Source organism: Mesoplodon densirostris, chromosome 18 (assembly GCF_025265405.1).
Source record: "Mesoplodon densirostris isolate mMesDen1 chromosome 18, mMesDen1 primary haplotype, whole genome shotgun sequence".
NCBI lineage: Eukaryota > Metazoa > Chordata > Mammalia > Artiodactyla > Ziphiidae > Mesoplodon > Mesoplodon densirostris.
In genome coordinates, this window is record NC_082678.1 from 35,764,762 (window position 1) to 35,779,584 (window position 14,823).

The window sequence follows — 14,823 nt, forward strand, 5'->3', positions numbered from 1 at the left end:
ATTCCTTAAAGGTATTTCAACTCCAAAATCTTTAGACACTTTTCTCTCCAGTCAAAACAAGCCCGCAGCCTGGACCCCACCTCGAGGCTGCAAGTTCGACATCTTTGTAGCAAGACTGTCTTTACTGTGTGTCTGTGTTGGGCAGCGGGCCCACTCCCACCTTACCTCCCACCGCATCCCACGAAAGGTGACAAGTAGCTTCTCAGCAGAAATCTCCCGGGGGCTGGCTCTGCTGACCGACCCCTGATGGTGCCCACAGCAGACTGAGCACTCTCCTGCTCAGAAGGCTCCTCTCCCTAAATTGGGCTACCCAGCCTTCTGAAGAGGCCTAAGGATCACCCTCCAGAGCTCAGCTCACAGGTCACCTCCTCCAGGAAGCCTTCCCTGAATTCCTCAACAGGACCAGGTCACGACACTTCGTGCCTGGGCTCCACAGCACGTTTTTCACAGGTAGCTCTAACATGGCAACCCAGAACCTAACCCAGTGTCTGACCCACGGTGGGCACTCAATTAATATGCATGGGAGAGGCGAATAAGCTCACCTGCTGTGTGACCTTGGATGAGGGACTGACCTCTCTGAGCCTCAATTCTTTCATCTGTAAAATGAGTTGTGATGAGGGAGCACTGAGAGGATGCATGGAGTGTGTGAGGCTGAATAACGGCTCACAAAGATATCTGGGTCCCGATCCCCGTATCCTGTGAATGTTCCCTTATGTGGTAAAAAAACAGGGGGTGGAGGGTCCTTGTAGGTGTGCTTAAATTAGGGTCTTGAGATGGGAGAGTCTCCTGGATTATCCAGGTGGCCCGAATGGAATCGCAAGGGTCTTATAAGAGGAGGCAAGAAGGTCAAGGGAGGAAGCAGGAGCTGTGACAACAGAAGCAATTATTTCCTGCCTTTTCTGGTTCCTGGAGGTCACCAAGGGGGCACGAGCCATGACATGCACGTGGCCTCCAGAAGCTAGAAAAGGCAGGGAACAGACTCTCCTGTTGATGCTGATTTCGGACATCTGCCCTCCAGAACTGTAGAGAATAAAGTTGGGTTGTTTTAAGCCACTATATGTGTGGTCATTTGTCGCAGCAGCCCTAGGAAACTCACACCCACGGAAAGCATCTGGTGCATGAGCCCTCAGAATGGCAGTGGTTAGTGCCTAGACCACGCCATCTCCTCCTCCCCCCGGGACACCCCCTCTTCTCACCGCCCACTGAGGTCCCTGGTGCCAGGCCTTCCCTGGGTTGTTCCCAGAGCAGGGGAGGGCAGGGAGGGCAGGAGGCTGGACACAGCAGGGGGTAGAAGCCCCTGGATGTATGGAAGCCCCTTTCCCCCTCCTCTAGCTTGTGACCTAAAGCACTAACAGTGTTCACGGCCTCTAGGCTCCGGGCTCCACGCTCCACACTCCCACCTCCTTTAGTCCTCAGGAACCCTGGGAAGTAGGTGCTACTCTTACCCCCATTTTACAGATGAGGAAACCGCGACTCAGCACGTCAACTGGTTTTTCCAAAGCCTCCCAGCTGGGCCCAGAGAAGCCAGACTTAGAGACGAGGTCTGTCTCCCCCAGAACCTGTGCTTAAAGCCACGCTGTGCACCTTCTTATCCCACTTCTGCCCGGCTCTCAAGCTCGCCCTTGGGGGTGGTGGCTGAGTTGGGTGCAGGTCTTGGGTCTTGCTTGTCACCTTAGCTTGAGACCCTGGACCGATGACTTCACTGCTCTGTGCCTCGGTTTCCTCGTGAACAAAAGTGGTGGGCTTGCCTCCTGGGGGATGGGGGGCCGTGGGTGTCAGGATCAGATGAGAGGACGTGTAGACAGGGGGACAGTCCTCTGTCACAGAGTAAGAGCACCGTAGCCACCACCTGGCCTTACCTACAGGTGAGGAGGCTTTAGTTCCCGGGACCCCGACTCCTTGACAACCCTCCCCTGCCCGTGGGACCAACAGACCCCAGAGGCTGGGTGGGAGCAGGAGGCCTTCTGCCTCAGCTGTGGCGAGTCGAGGCTTTGGGGCAGGAAGTCAGGGAGTCTGTAAGCTCATAATAGGTTCACTCACCCATTCATTCAGCATTCCTCTGCCCAAGCTCTGCCGATGGCACTAGAATTGCATCCAAGGTCCCCACCAGGCCCTGGTAGCCCTGAAGACCCGGGTCCTCCCTACGGCTCTGCCTGTCCCCCTGCTCTCTCCTGCCTCAGGGCTTTTGCACTTGCTCCTCCCCCTGCCAGGACCGGTCAGTTCCCTGCTCACACGCGGCTAAGTAGCCCCTGTTCTTCACTTCACTAATGACTAGCGCTCATTACTCCCTGGAACGATCTTCCTCACGTGTGGAAGCATTTGTTTGCTGTCTGTCTCTGCCCATCAGGGTGCCAGCCCCATGACGACAGGACCACTTGTCTCTGCTGATTCTGCGTCCAGCGAGGTGCCAGTAAGTGAAGAAATCCATGCTCGGGGCCTACTGAGCTTAGAGGTCGGAACGTTTCCCAGACTGTGAAGGGGAGGTCACAGGAGGGCTGTGGTGGGTGAGGGCGAGAGCCTGGCCGAGCGACCCGGCCAGAGCCTGGGAGCATCTGAAGACCGGTGCCGGTCCACGTCCTCCGCCCGAGGTTCCGGCCCCGACCCCGACCCCGGCCCGCGAGTCCTTGAGGGCCCCCCCCCGGAGTCCCCCCGCCAAGCCCCCTCCCCCCAGGCCCGCGGCGGGTGAGGGCCGCCAGGGGGTGCTGTCGGGGCGCGCGGCCCACCTGGCTCCCGGGCGGCGAGCGAGCGCAGCCAGGCGGCCGGGAACTTTTCTCCTCGCGCTCTCGCCGCCTTCTCCCCCCGCGCGCCGCCTGCCGCCGGCTCTTTCTGCGCGGAGGGGACCGCATTTCCCCGCGGCCCTGCGACGCCAGCAGGCCCGGCGGTGCGCAGCCAGGGCCCGGTCCCCGCGACCCGGGCGCCGCCCCTGCCCGCGGCTGCGCTCGGAAGGTGAGGTGCGGAGCGAGGCGCGGCCGGAGCGAGAGCGCGCCGAGCAGGCCGCCCAACCCGCCGCCCGAGCGCCGGCTCGAGGAGGGGGCGCCGAGGCCCACCCTCGTTCCTGCCTGGCTGCTGGCCGGCCGGGCCGCCGCGCGCCGACCCCCATGGCCTCCCGGGTCTCCGGGCAGCGAAGTCGCAGCGCCAGACCCCGGGCCCCCGAGTGAGCGCGCGCTGAGGTGAGCACCGAGCGCCGGGGCGGAGGCGCGGGGGGCCGCGGGGAAGTGCTTTGTGTGCGGGGGGCGCGAGGTCACCGGATGGCCGTCCGGGGAGCTGCGGGGTGCGGGCGCGAGGAGCGAGGGTCGCGGGTGCGGGGGCTGTGCGCGCGGTGGCGCCGGGGGTCAGCCGAGTGCGGGTGGGGACCGGGGCTTTCGCGCGGCGCCGGAGGCGAGCTTTGTGAGTGCGTCCGGGTGGGGGGCGGGGAGCCGACTTATCCGGGGGGACTCGGGGCCTGGTGGGGCCACGGCGTGGGAGCCAGGGCCTCGAGGGACGGCGAGGGCTGTGGTGGGGAGGGGTGGCGCGCGGGGCTCTCAGCGGAGCCCGCGGCGGTGCCCCCTCGCGGGCGGCGGCGCCCGGGCCTGTGCGCAGGCCGCGCGACCCGGCAGGAAGCGGCCCCGGAGGCCGGGGAGCTCCGACGCGGGCAGGCCCGGGGCGCGCGGGCCTTTCGGGGTGACGTCACGGTGGGGGCTCCGGCCACGCGAGTCCGGTGTTCCCGGACGGACGGCTGCGCACCGGCCGTGTCCCTGGCCCCGCACCTCCGCGCCTGAGAGGCAGGGGACCCGGGAGGAGGACGCGGGGACCAGGCGCAAGGCAGTGTCGCCGAGCGCAGCGGGGGGCGGTGGTTGCAGGACGCGGGGTTGACATTTGGAGACTTGGTCGCCGGGGGCGGCCGGAGAGGGGCGGAGGGGAAGCGAAACACCAGACAGGCCCGAGGCCGCGGCGGCCCCAGCTTCCTGGGGCGCCCGTTTTCCCAGCGAGCTGTTTCCCTTCTTGGGCTCTGGGTCGGCCTCAAATCCACGCCAGGGGCCGGAGTGCGGCCCGAGCTGTGCCCTGGTTCGGGGAGCCCCCGACGGGCGCGGCGCTGGGGCTCAGGGCCTGAATGGAGACGGCTGCCGAGAGTAACAATGAGCTACTGGGGGGCTGGGGGAGGGGAGGCAGCGCGCCTGAATGGCGACCCGGGACCCGGGCTTCCCAGGGTTTCCGCAGGCTCCGATCCGGGACCCATGCGGGACCCTCACGGTTCCCTCCACCCAGAGTGGCCCCCCCTCCATTTGTCTTCCAACGCAGCGGCATGTTGAGGATTCAAGGGCATTACATCTGGTTGCAATCCGTTTTCATGCCGCTGTTGGGCTGTTAAGACCTCGCGCTGACGTCAGAGCAGGGGAATTACTTCTTTTTATTTTATCTTTTTTTAGTTGTCTGCTGCCCGGGGAGGGGAGGCGGGGTGGGTTAGGCGAGTTCTGATGTGGAGGCGCCAGCGCCGTGGGAGCCCCAGGCTGGGGGCTCTGCCTCTCTCCCCACACCGCATCCTCCATTCAGACCTGGCTCTGCCTGGGGTCAGGCGCACCCTGGGTGGGGGCAGCCCTCGCTGCAGACTCAGTGGAGGCCCCTCCCGACTGACCACACAGCTGCATTTCCAGAGGCTTCCCTGGGACGTGGCCTCAGGATCTGGAAGCTAGAAAGGAATCTTCTAGTTTCCCACCCCTCCCCCTTGACAGTGAGGGCCTCAGGAGTGTCCAGAAGGGAGTCCTTAGGAAAAGTGGCCTAGGTAACACAGAGAAGTGGACACAGACATTCTGGTTTGGGGGAGGCTCAGCCCCAAAACTGTGGCAAAGGCTCTCACAGGCAAGAGGCTTGGAAAGAAGGAGAATGTGTCCAGGGGGTGATCCAGGCCCCAGAAGCCGAGTGTGGAGTGGGCTGAGTGTGACCTTTTCCAACAGCCAGAAGCTTCTGTAGCTTCCTAAACAGAGGGGGGGGGGGTCACCCGAACGGTCTTTCTCTCCCTGTGGACCAGGAGGCCCCTGCAGGCAGGGACCCTGCTTATTCCTCCTTAGACTCTTTAGTCTGGACTGTGGCTTCCAAACCCTCAGCTGTGACCTATAGTAAGAAATGCATTTTAGGTCACAATTCCATTCACGCCCACTGCGTGTAACTGGAAAAAAAAGTTTGGTGAAATAGCTCTTTACTCTGTTATGTACCCTGGTCTGATACTTTCTGTCCTAGTCTATTTGTTTTTTGTTTTTTTTTTAATTGCTTTCTGTGACCCACTAAATTGATTTCGCGATCCACTAATGGGTCCTACCCAGAGTTTGAAAAAACAGGCCTAGAAAATGAGTCTATCTTCTATTCATTCAACAAACATTAATTGAGGCCCTGACAGTTTCTCTCAATTTCTTCTTTTTGAATTACTCAGGTAAGATACGGATTTGTTCTCATTTGTGAACAATGCAAATAACCCAGAAGTACACAGAGTAAAAGTGCCCCCCAGGTAACCCCAGTTAATACCTTGAATATGGTTTGCTGTTCTCTTATGCATACATGTATCGTATACACAAATACATAGTTTTCTCTTACCCCAAACGAGACCGCCCCTCAGGCACTTAGTGGTCAGCTCCCTCTTCCTTCCTGTTGTCTTGGTGGGGTCACAGGGGGGCTGCTCTAGGCCAAGGCTTTGGGTGACTCCTGGCTCCACCACGTCCTGAATGAGTTCACCTCTCTGTGCCTGTGTCCCCATCTGTGCAACGGGGGTAATGACAGTACCAGCCTCACAGGGCTGTGGTGAAGCTTTCATAAGTGAGCTAGTCCACGTCAGCCTGTGAAGCTGAGAACAGTACTTGTCCCAATAAATGTTAGCTGCCACTGTCACCATTATTATCACCACTGTCTTCCCATGGCCGTCCACGTTTACACTTCATTGCTTTAATAGCGCCTGTGGCTGGGCATGGATGTCCCCCCAGCGACGTGTGGCTCCGCAGGCAGGACCAGGCGGGGCCCTGTACGCTGGGCAGCTTTCCTTCGGGAGAGCCACCTGGGCTTACTGGCCCACCAGCTATTTTCCAAGGGCCCACCGTTTCAAAGTTCTGTGCTTAATGCACCTGCGTCCAAGGTCACAGCCCAGGGGTGGGAACCAGATGGTACCCAAGGGGACAAGTGGGAGCTCGTGCCAGGTCTTGGCAGGAAGCAGGGCCTCGCATGGAAGCACTGGCAGGTGCTCTGGGGACAACGAGGGAAGGAGCGGGTCGGTGTCTTTGGCAGGCCTTGGTCACGCGGCGAGGGGCAGAGGGGACCATGGAAACCAGTTCCAGGATGGTGGGCAGGTAGCCTGAGCTTTAGGATCCAGGGGTGAAGATGTCCCAACTTGACCAGAGTTGGGGCTTTGTGGAAGTGGGGCTTCATGGCAGAGGGGGCTTGGAGCAGGTGCTTGGAGCACAGGTAGGTGATGAGGGGGTGTTCCTGGCAAAGGGAACACACCAATGATTCTTCGGCAGCTGCAGTGGACATGGCCGGTGTCCTGTGGCCAGGAGGGAGGACTTGGCTCAGAAAGAACGTGGTGGGAAAGGCTAGCTGTTGCCGCGGCCTCCCCACTGGCCTCCCTGCCTCCATCCTGCCCCCTCCCAGCGTGGGCCACACTGCCGAGTGACCTTTCTCAACCACGGCAGTGACCCCCCGGGGCTCCTGCTGCCCTCTGAATCAGGGTCTGCTCTGGAGTCCCTCCCACACCGTGCGGGCCTTTCTGGTCCTCGCCTGCTCTGGTCCCACTCAAGCCCCGTCCCCTCCTGCCACAGCCGAGCCCCCTCCCAGGATGCAGCCCTGGCCTTACTGCCTCTGAACGTTGGCCCAAGCTGTTCCTTCCACCTGGGCTGCGCTTCACCTTCCTCCCTGCGTCCCGAGACCCAAACAGACGTCCTGTCCCCTCCTCCTCTGACCTCCACGGCGGAACTGAGTCATCTGCCTTTGTCTATGGCTGAGGCGCAGCGTTTATCACAGAATTATCCGTAATTCTGTCGGTGTCTGTCCTCCCCAGGAGGCCAGGGCATCCCGGCCCAGAGCTCGGCCGCCTCCTCTGTGCGGCCCCAGCTCCAAGGGTGAGGCCGGGGGCGCAGGGCGCTCAGAAGTCTTCCCGGCAGGAAGGGCCGGGCGAGGTGGGGCGGGGGAGCCCAGCGTTGTTTCGGGGGCCCCTGTGGGATCTTGGGGATTCTTGGGGCGCCAGTCAGGGGATTCTATTCATCACCCTCAGAGGAGACCGGCAAGGCCAGAGAGGGGCCCCTGCTCCTTCTGGGGGCGCTGAGGAGAAACTGGCTCGTCCTGTTTCCCGGGATTGAGGCAGAGCCGTGCCCCGTGCCTGGGTGGGTCACCGGGATCCGAGACTGGAATGTGACACCAGGGTGGGTGCCAGCAGCTGGAGGTGCAGATGGGGCTCGGCTGCCAGAGGAGAGCTTTTGCTCTACTGGTTCTCGAATCTGTGTGGATAGTGTGTGTGGTGGTGGGACACCGGTGGGGCGGGTGGGGAGGAGGAGAGGGCGACGTGGGAAGGACGCCTAGTCAGGAAGGACAGAAGGACGCACCAGGAGCACCAGGAGCACCAGGGCTCTGCTGTGACCAGCCGATCGTCGCTCACCCAGCAGACACCCCCTCCCCGCCACGTTTCTTCCCCTTGGCCGTGGGCTCGCCGGCCCCTGAGATGAGATGCTCAGGGCCAGTGGACAGCAGGCGTCCAGTTTCTGCATGGTGATCAGCCTCAGGGGGAAGGGGTCCCGCAAGCCCGGAGGGGAGCTGTCAGGAGGTGTAGAGGCCCAGTGGAGGGGCTGGGGCCCCTCAGGGTGAGGACGGGCCCCAGGCTGGGGGTCCCAAGGGAGCTGGTGCAGACTACGCCGCATTTGGCCCCCTCTCCCATCCCCTCCCTGGAGACATGCCTCAGTCCAGTCTGGGCAGCACGGCTGAGCCGGGGAGCGGCCCTGGGTTTGGAATCAGGACAGGGTTTGAGTTCCAGCTGCTGCTTCAGGAAAGTCACGCCGTCTCCGTACCCCCCCCCACCCCGTCCCCCCCTCCCACCGCCCCAGCACATTTCCCCTCCTGTCCGAGAGGGGGCGGTAACTGCTGCATTCAGTGTGCTCTCTGATCTGGAAAGCATGGGGTCAGAAACACAGGCCAGCCCGGGTTCACATCCAGGTGCCACCGTCCTTTCAGGGGCTCCGTCTCCCCACCTTTGAAACGGGCACAGTCACAGGCCCCGAGTCACTGGCTGCCGGCCCGTGGACTCGGCAGGGACCAGTACTCTTTCTGCTGAAGGACTTTGGGGGAAGAGGTTGCTGTTAGCACTCCTCCCCCAGCCTTCCCTGCGGTGACGTTGGCCAAACCCAGGAGTTTGGTGCCTGTTCCTTCCCCAGCCAGGCTGAGGTGGATGGATTGCGTGTCTCTGTCACCCGGTGGGGCAGGTGAGAATTCGTTTTCCGGCCAGAGTTTTGGTTTGCAAAGAGGCTTTGCCCCGGTGCTGTAGGTGGACTTGGGCGGCAGTGTAACCACAAACTCATTCATTTCTTTGTGCATTCATTCATAAATCACATACTGAGTATCTCCCGCACACCAGGGTGCTGGGAACACAGCCGTAAACACAGACTTTTTGGCCGTGAACACCTTTCAGAGTTGAGCTGCCTGGGTTCGCATTCTGGCTCTGCCGCTTGCAAACTCAGACACGTTACTTATTTGCTTTACTCATCTGTAAAATGGGGGAAATGGCAGCGCTTGCCTCATAGGGTTGTTGGGAGAATTAGTGAGTTGATGCAGATAAAATTCTTAAGACAGAGCCTGTTTTAATACATAGAAGTACACAGAAGGTGCTCGAGGATGATTCTTTTTTATTCCTGCCCTGAAGAATCTCAGCACCCGCTCGGCACTGAGGGAAGGCAGTCCAGCCAGGGCCTTCCGGAGAGGGATGACACCCGGGAAGGGGGGTGGCAGCCCTCCGAGCCCCGCCCCCAAGCCCCGGCCCAGGCAGGCCACTGCGCCAGGTACCTCTCCAGTCAGACCTTCCGTGCGGCCCTGGGGCCAGGTATCTCCAGCAGGGGCCCAGTGGGTGAGGCCTGTCCACCTGGGAAGGTCTAACTCTGCCTGCACCAGGTGGGCTTCAGACTTCGAAAAGTAATTTCAGTATCAAGGGTGGAAGCTGAACGGGTTTTCTGATTGACATCCTCAGTTGCCAGAGGCCAGCAGACCACCTCTGGATGTCCTCAGGCACGTTCCTCCAGCTCCCTGGGCCTCTCTTTCCTCATTTATAGACAGCAGAAACAATAGTACCGACATCATCGTTTCCCTTTTAAGAGGATTGAATGAGATGAGGCCTGTAAAGCACTCAGCTGTACTTGGCACATAGCACAGTGCTTAATGATGTTGCCTGTTAGTAATAATAATTCTCAGAAAATGTAAATTAAAAACCATCTGAAAGATTTCTTCTTGGGCACTACAGCTCCTTAGAAGTGTGAAGTTGTAACCCTCCCACTAGCTAATAGGACAAAGAATTGTTACAATGATGCAGAGACTCTGAGGTCCCGACAAGCTTAGCTGCTGAAGCAAAGTCACACAGGAACCCAGGGCAGGGTGTGGAAGGGGCAGCAGAGCTGGGTTTTAGTCGGGTGCTCTCTGCTGCCTTGAGAGTTATTCCTGCAGCAAAATGGTAACTGGTGATCAGCACTGATACACAGCTGAGGTCAAATGGGCCTGTATTCTGGAAGCTTCTGGTCTGATAGGGAAAATGAAATTTGTACATGATCATGATAGGAGGAAAAGAGGTAAAATAAAAATCACTTGTTCTATTGGGGGAGGAAGGGAGAGTCGTGCATTCACTCATTTTGGGGGGCGGGGTGCCAGGCCTCAGAGCAGTGGTTCTCAGTTGTGGGTGATTTTATCCCTCAGGGGACGTTAAGCGCTGTCTGAAGACATTTTTGGTTGTCTTCACTGCGGTGGGGGGATGCTGGCATCTAGTGGGTCAAGGCTGGGGACACCCCCCCCAACAAATTACCTGGCCCCAAATGTCAACAGTGCTGATGGGGTTTGAGCAGCCTTGCCCTGGAGAAACGGGTGACTACATGGCGGCCGCCCCTGCCGTTTTGAAGCCCACAGTCTGGAGGGTGAGCAAACCTGAAAGACATGATTCATAGATGTGGATTCAGTTGTGATCGTGTTGCAGCTAAGAAGGCGCTCCTCGCAGGGGAGGCCTTGGGGGAGGGCTTCCAGGCCGGGGGCACGGGTGCAGCCCAAGCAAAGGCAGAGAAGCAGAAAGGCAAAGGTGTGTGGTGGGAGGGGCAGACACCTGGTGTGTGTCTGGGGCGGCAGCAGACAATGACCCGGCCTCAGGGCTTCCAGAACCGGAAGGCCGAGGACTTCTCTGCTTTGCCTGGTTTGAGGCAGCTTCGTCTCCTAGCATGCTGTGCTCTGGGGGACTGGTTGGGGGGGCAGGGAGTGCTGCCCTCCGAGGGGTCCCAGCTCTGCCCCTTCCCTCATTTGCATCCATCTGATAGGTGGGAAAGAGAAGCAGGAAAAAAGGAAGAGGAAGAACAATACTTTCATTTCAAACACAGATAGGGATGGGGGAGATGGGAAGGAATTCGGTTTAGGGTACCTTTGAGAGGAGCACAGAAAATCCCCACCATGGCCCAAAATAGCACTAAAAACAGACGTTTTGCCAGATCAGACTTAACTGAGTGACTCTGTCTTGTCGAGTCCAGCAGGATGTGGACGGAGCTGGCTTTGTTCCCTTGGGGTGACATTGACCCCTGGGGCCCCCTCCCTGGCAGATTAAACAGAGAGGCCCTGGTCTCCTGGACAGGACAGGAGCCTGGGGAGCTCAGCTTGAGCGTTCCAGAGGGCCAGAGATGGTGACCAGGGGCATGCCCGGCAGCGGGGCCAGATGGGGGAAAGCAGAGGTGCGAGAGGCCTGGTTCCTCTAATAAGTGTATGCCTGGCTCTTTGGCTGCTGAGAGGGATCATGGAGCAAAGCCATCATTTAATGAGTGCCTGCTTTTGTGCTTGGCACTGGGTGGTCCTCTCTAAGCCTTATTAACCGCCTCATACAGATTATCAAGGAAACTGAAGCTCAGAGAGGTTAAGTGACCTGCATGAGGTCACACAGCGACCAAATGCAGAGCTGAGATTGGAAACCACATCTCGTGGGCGCCAAAGCCAGGCCCTGCCTGCTCCTCGCTCACTTCCTCATGGTGGTCACTCATCCAGTCAGCAGATAATCTCTGACTGTGAAATAGTACTGTGACCTGGTGGGGAGTCTTTAGAGTCAGAAGTGGGCTTGAATTCTGACCGGAGCAGTTTTAGTCTCTGGAAATTGGAGCCTCCTTTCATCTATCAAGCGGGCATAACCGCACCTTTATCCTGGAGTTGCTGTAAGGGTTAAACTCTGCATGGAAGGGGACAGGAAGGGGAAGAGGGAGGCCCAGGGAGGTTAGGACCTGCCCTGGGCCACCCAGCGTGGCAGGGCGCAATAAAAGAGCCCTGGGTAGAAGGAACCAGGCGAGATTGTGGTATCTCTGTGCAGTATCGGTGTTGGGTTTCTTTATTTGAACCGGGAGAGAGGGCAGCCCCACTCTGCAGGTAGAAAAGGTGGTGTGGAATGCGGGTGTTTATTTTTCTTTGCCTGTGAAAGCCTTGTTTCAGCTCAGGCCGATAGGGCTTCCCAAGACACTGCAGAGGGTGCCTGCCATGCTGAGGGGTCTGCCCAGGTGCCTGCCTAGGGTGGGCACTGAGGGGGCACCTACCAAGCCAGGCTCCCAGTTGCAGCCTGTGGACCCCCAGAAAGAGTGAGGGTGGGTGAAGACCAGGAAACTGGGGCGTCCCTCTGCCTCCTCGAATTTGGCCTTCCTGGTCCCATTCATCTCCTTATCTCTGGCAGCCCCCTTGGGTTGCTGGGAAGTCAGGGGCAGCCTTCCTGATTGACAAACAAAACAGGCCTTGCTCACAAAAGGAGAGGGGAGGTTGGCCGGACCGCTCTGGCTCCCCTCCCCCTGTCCCAGCCCCTGGCTGCAGGCATCTCTCTTGCTCCACCCAGAAGACACCCTACATTCTGAGAGGCAGTGAGGGGGCTGCAAAGCCATTTTCAGTCAGATCGCCCTGGCTGGTCCCCAGCCTCCAGCACTAAGGAGGTGGATTCTAGGAACGATGGGGTGGCCACGAGGCAGGGCTTGCTGTATGGTCGGCCCCTCCTTCCCTTCAGCAGGCTGGGAAGGCAGCTTGGAGAGGAAGCCAGGCCGGCAGGTAGCAGAGAAAGACATCGGATCCAGGGGGAGCAGCAGAGAAAGCAAACAAACAGGGCTTTGTGTGGTTGTAGATTGGCGGCTCAGAAGGGAAGCCGGCTGGTGGGAGGGGGAGAGGGAGGGGGAGGAGGGGACCGCAGGCCAGGCCAGTGCTCTGGGCAGATAGGTGGCCCAGGCTGGGTGGCCACGGAGCAGGGAGTGCCACTGTGTGTGGACAGGCGTCTGGAGTCAGCCTGGCCGAGTCCCAGCCCTGCCACTTCACTCCTTAACAGATCTGGGCTTGTTTGCCCACCTACCCGGGCAGAGCCACTCACACAGGACTGGGGAGATAAGTCATCCGGCCCGACTGGCCTGGCCTGTCGTGTGAGCCCCCACCCTATGGGGATGTAGGCCAAGAAGGGGTCAGGGTCTGCCTGGCAGGCTGCCAGCTTGGCTGGGTCTCCTGGGAGGGCACTGCGGGGGCCTGGACGGCAGCCGAGCAGAGGAGTTTGCACTGTCCAGCAGCAGATGCCTGGTGTGTGGGTGGGCAGAGGCCAGCATCTCGGGCCCCAGGCCCTGGCGCGGAACGTCTGCACTGTGGTGGAGGCGCCATCTCGGGGCCAAACCCTGCATCCTAGCGGGGCTGGCCCGCCTGTCCAGGAGCGCGCAGCTCCGCCTCGGGGAGGGCATGGCCGGAGCGGGCAGGCCAGACACGCAGGCAGCTGCATTATCGCCTCCGGGGCCATGTCCTCTCCTCCCTGACCTCGGGAGGGCAAACGCCCGCGCTTTCTGGCCTCTCTTCGCTCCCGGCGGCGCCCCCACCGCGGCCGCGCCAGAGCCTCCGCGCGTCCGAGCGGATGAGCCCCGCTGGGGCCGAGATCGCGACACGGGGAGGGCGGGGCGGCCGTTGCGTCGCCATGGCAGCGCCCCTCCCGGCGTGCCCCGCGCGCGCGCGCGCGGCGCGCGCGCGGCCGCGGGGCGGGGCTTCCAGTCCCTTCCTCTCACCTCGCCAACCCGCGGCTTCCGGGAACCCGGGCTGGGGGCGGGACTTCCAGGCCCCGCCCCCATACCCCGCGGCTTCCGGGAACCGGGGCGCGGGGCGGGGCTTCCGGGCGGTCTGGCTTCGGCCGGGTTCTGCTCCCGCGTCCGGTGCCGGTTGCCGGGGAGCTGGGGCCGTGCGTCCTGCGCTGCCCTGCGGGGCGGGCCTGGGGTTAGCTCTGCCCCTCCCCCGCCAGGCGCCGCTTCTGCTTGGCGCCCCTTCGGTGGCCCTCTAGTCACTCCCGGGCTGCCTTCTCTCCCGGGGCACTCTCTGAGCTCTGCCCGCCCCCACCTGGCTTGGGCAGGCCGCTGGACGTGGTGCAGCCTTGGGCCTTGGAAGGAAGGGGGGCTCTGGGCGGGGGCCGTCGTCCTTGGCCTTTCCCGAGCCTCGCCCGGGGCACGCGCACCGGGAGGGTGAGAATGGGCTTCAGCAGCTGCGGGAGGGACTTGATATGGAAAAGAACTTCTGAGGCCTGAGCATTTTGTTAATAAAACCACCAGGTTATAAACATGTTGATTTTAGAAAAACCTAAAAATACCGTAAGACAAGTAAAAATTCCCTATAATTCTACCCCCAGGACACACCATAGTCAACATTTTTTCCTCTAGGCATGTGATAAACAACATATGATAAATGTAATAAATATAAGATGTGGAGTCATGCTATATACTTGGTTTTGTAAGGCACTTGGTGGTTTAATACCTTTTTTAAAATCACTATACAAGGAGGACAGGCTTATTGTAGACTTCTGGAAAATAAGGCAAGTTAAAAGAAAAGCAGTTCACCCAAACTCCTAGTCTCCAAAGGCAGCTGCATTTGACTTTTCTTCGCCCCCCACCCCCCAACCCCGTTCACGGGGTCTCTGTTTAAGTATGCCGCCACTCCTTACCTGTGTACCATCTGACATCCTGCTTTTCTCCCCTCCTGTTGTGGGACCTGCTCCTTTTTGTTGAGTCTGGAGGGAACTGCAACCAGGTCTTGGGAGAGCTTCAGCCAAGAGTCGGGCTGGGGGGCTGCTTCCTGACTTAGTTCACCCTCTCCCCATCTGCCGACCCCAGGAGCCCTTCCCCACAGCCACTCACTCTGATCGGCAGCTTGGGCAGGGCCCACCCAGCCTGAACAGGTATGTTGAAGACTTGTGGCCCTCGCTGAGACCCAGGCTCCAGCCGCAAGACCACACCGAGGTCCCAGACCTCAGCCTCATCCGGGGCCTCCTTTGCCCAGCACACTCGGACTCAAAGACCCCTTGTTGGTCCTGTGGCCCACCTTCTGTTCCCTCTCTACCTCCTAGGAGCAGGTTTCTGCTGCCCTGGGCTCCTTAGCCTCTCCCCGGGGGTGTGCGGGCCTGGCACCAGGCACAGCCTCCCTCTGCCCAGGTGCCTCTCGAGCTACAAGCTGCCCTTGCCCCCATCCGTCCCTCCTGCCAGGCCTTCTCTTCCCCATTCCTCAACAGTTCGATTCTAACACATCCCAGCCCTGTGTGAAACAGACCTTGGAAAAATCAGAGTTGCCAAGAATGGACTGGCATTTAAAAGGCATCCAAGGGTTGGGGGGAAA

The 14,823-nt window shown here is 60.1% G+C and overlaps 1 protein-coding gene across 1 annotated transcript in view; it reads left to right on the top strand.

Annotated features, from left to right (window-relative positions):
• The first annotated feature begins 3,100 nt into the window (after nt 1–3,100).
• The window catches only part of RAI1 (retinoic acid induced 1), a 107,442-nt gene continuing 95,719 nt past the window's right edge, over nt 3,101–14,823 (top strand). The window contains exon 1 of the mRNA XM_060081176.1: nt 3,101–3,170. The gene's annotated coding sequence lies outside the window, so the exon portion shown is untranslated. The remainder of the gene's footprint in view (nt 3,171–14,823) is intronic.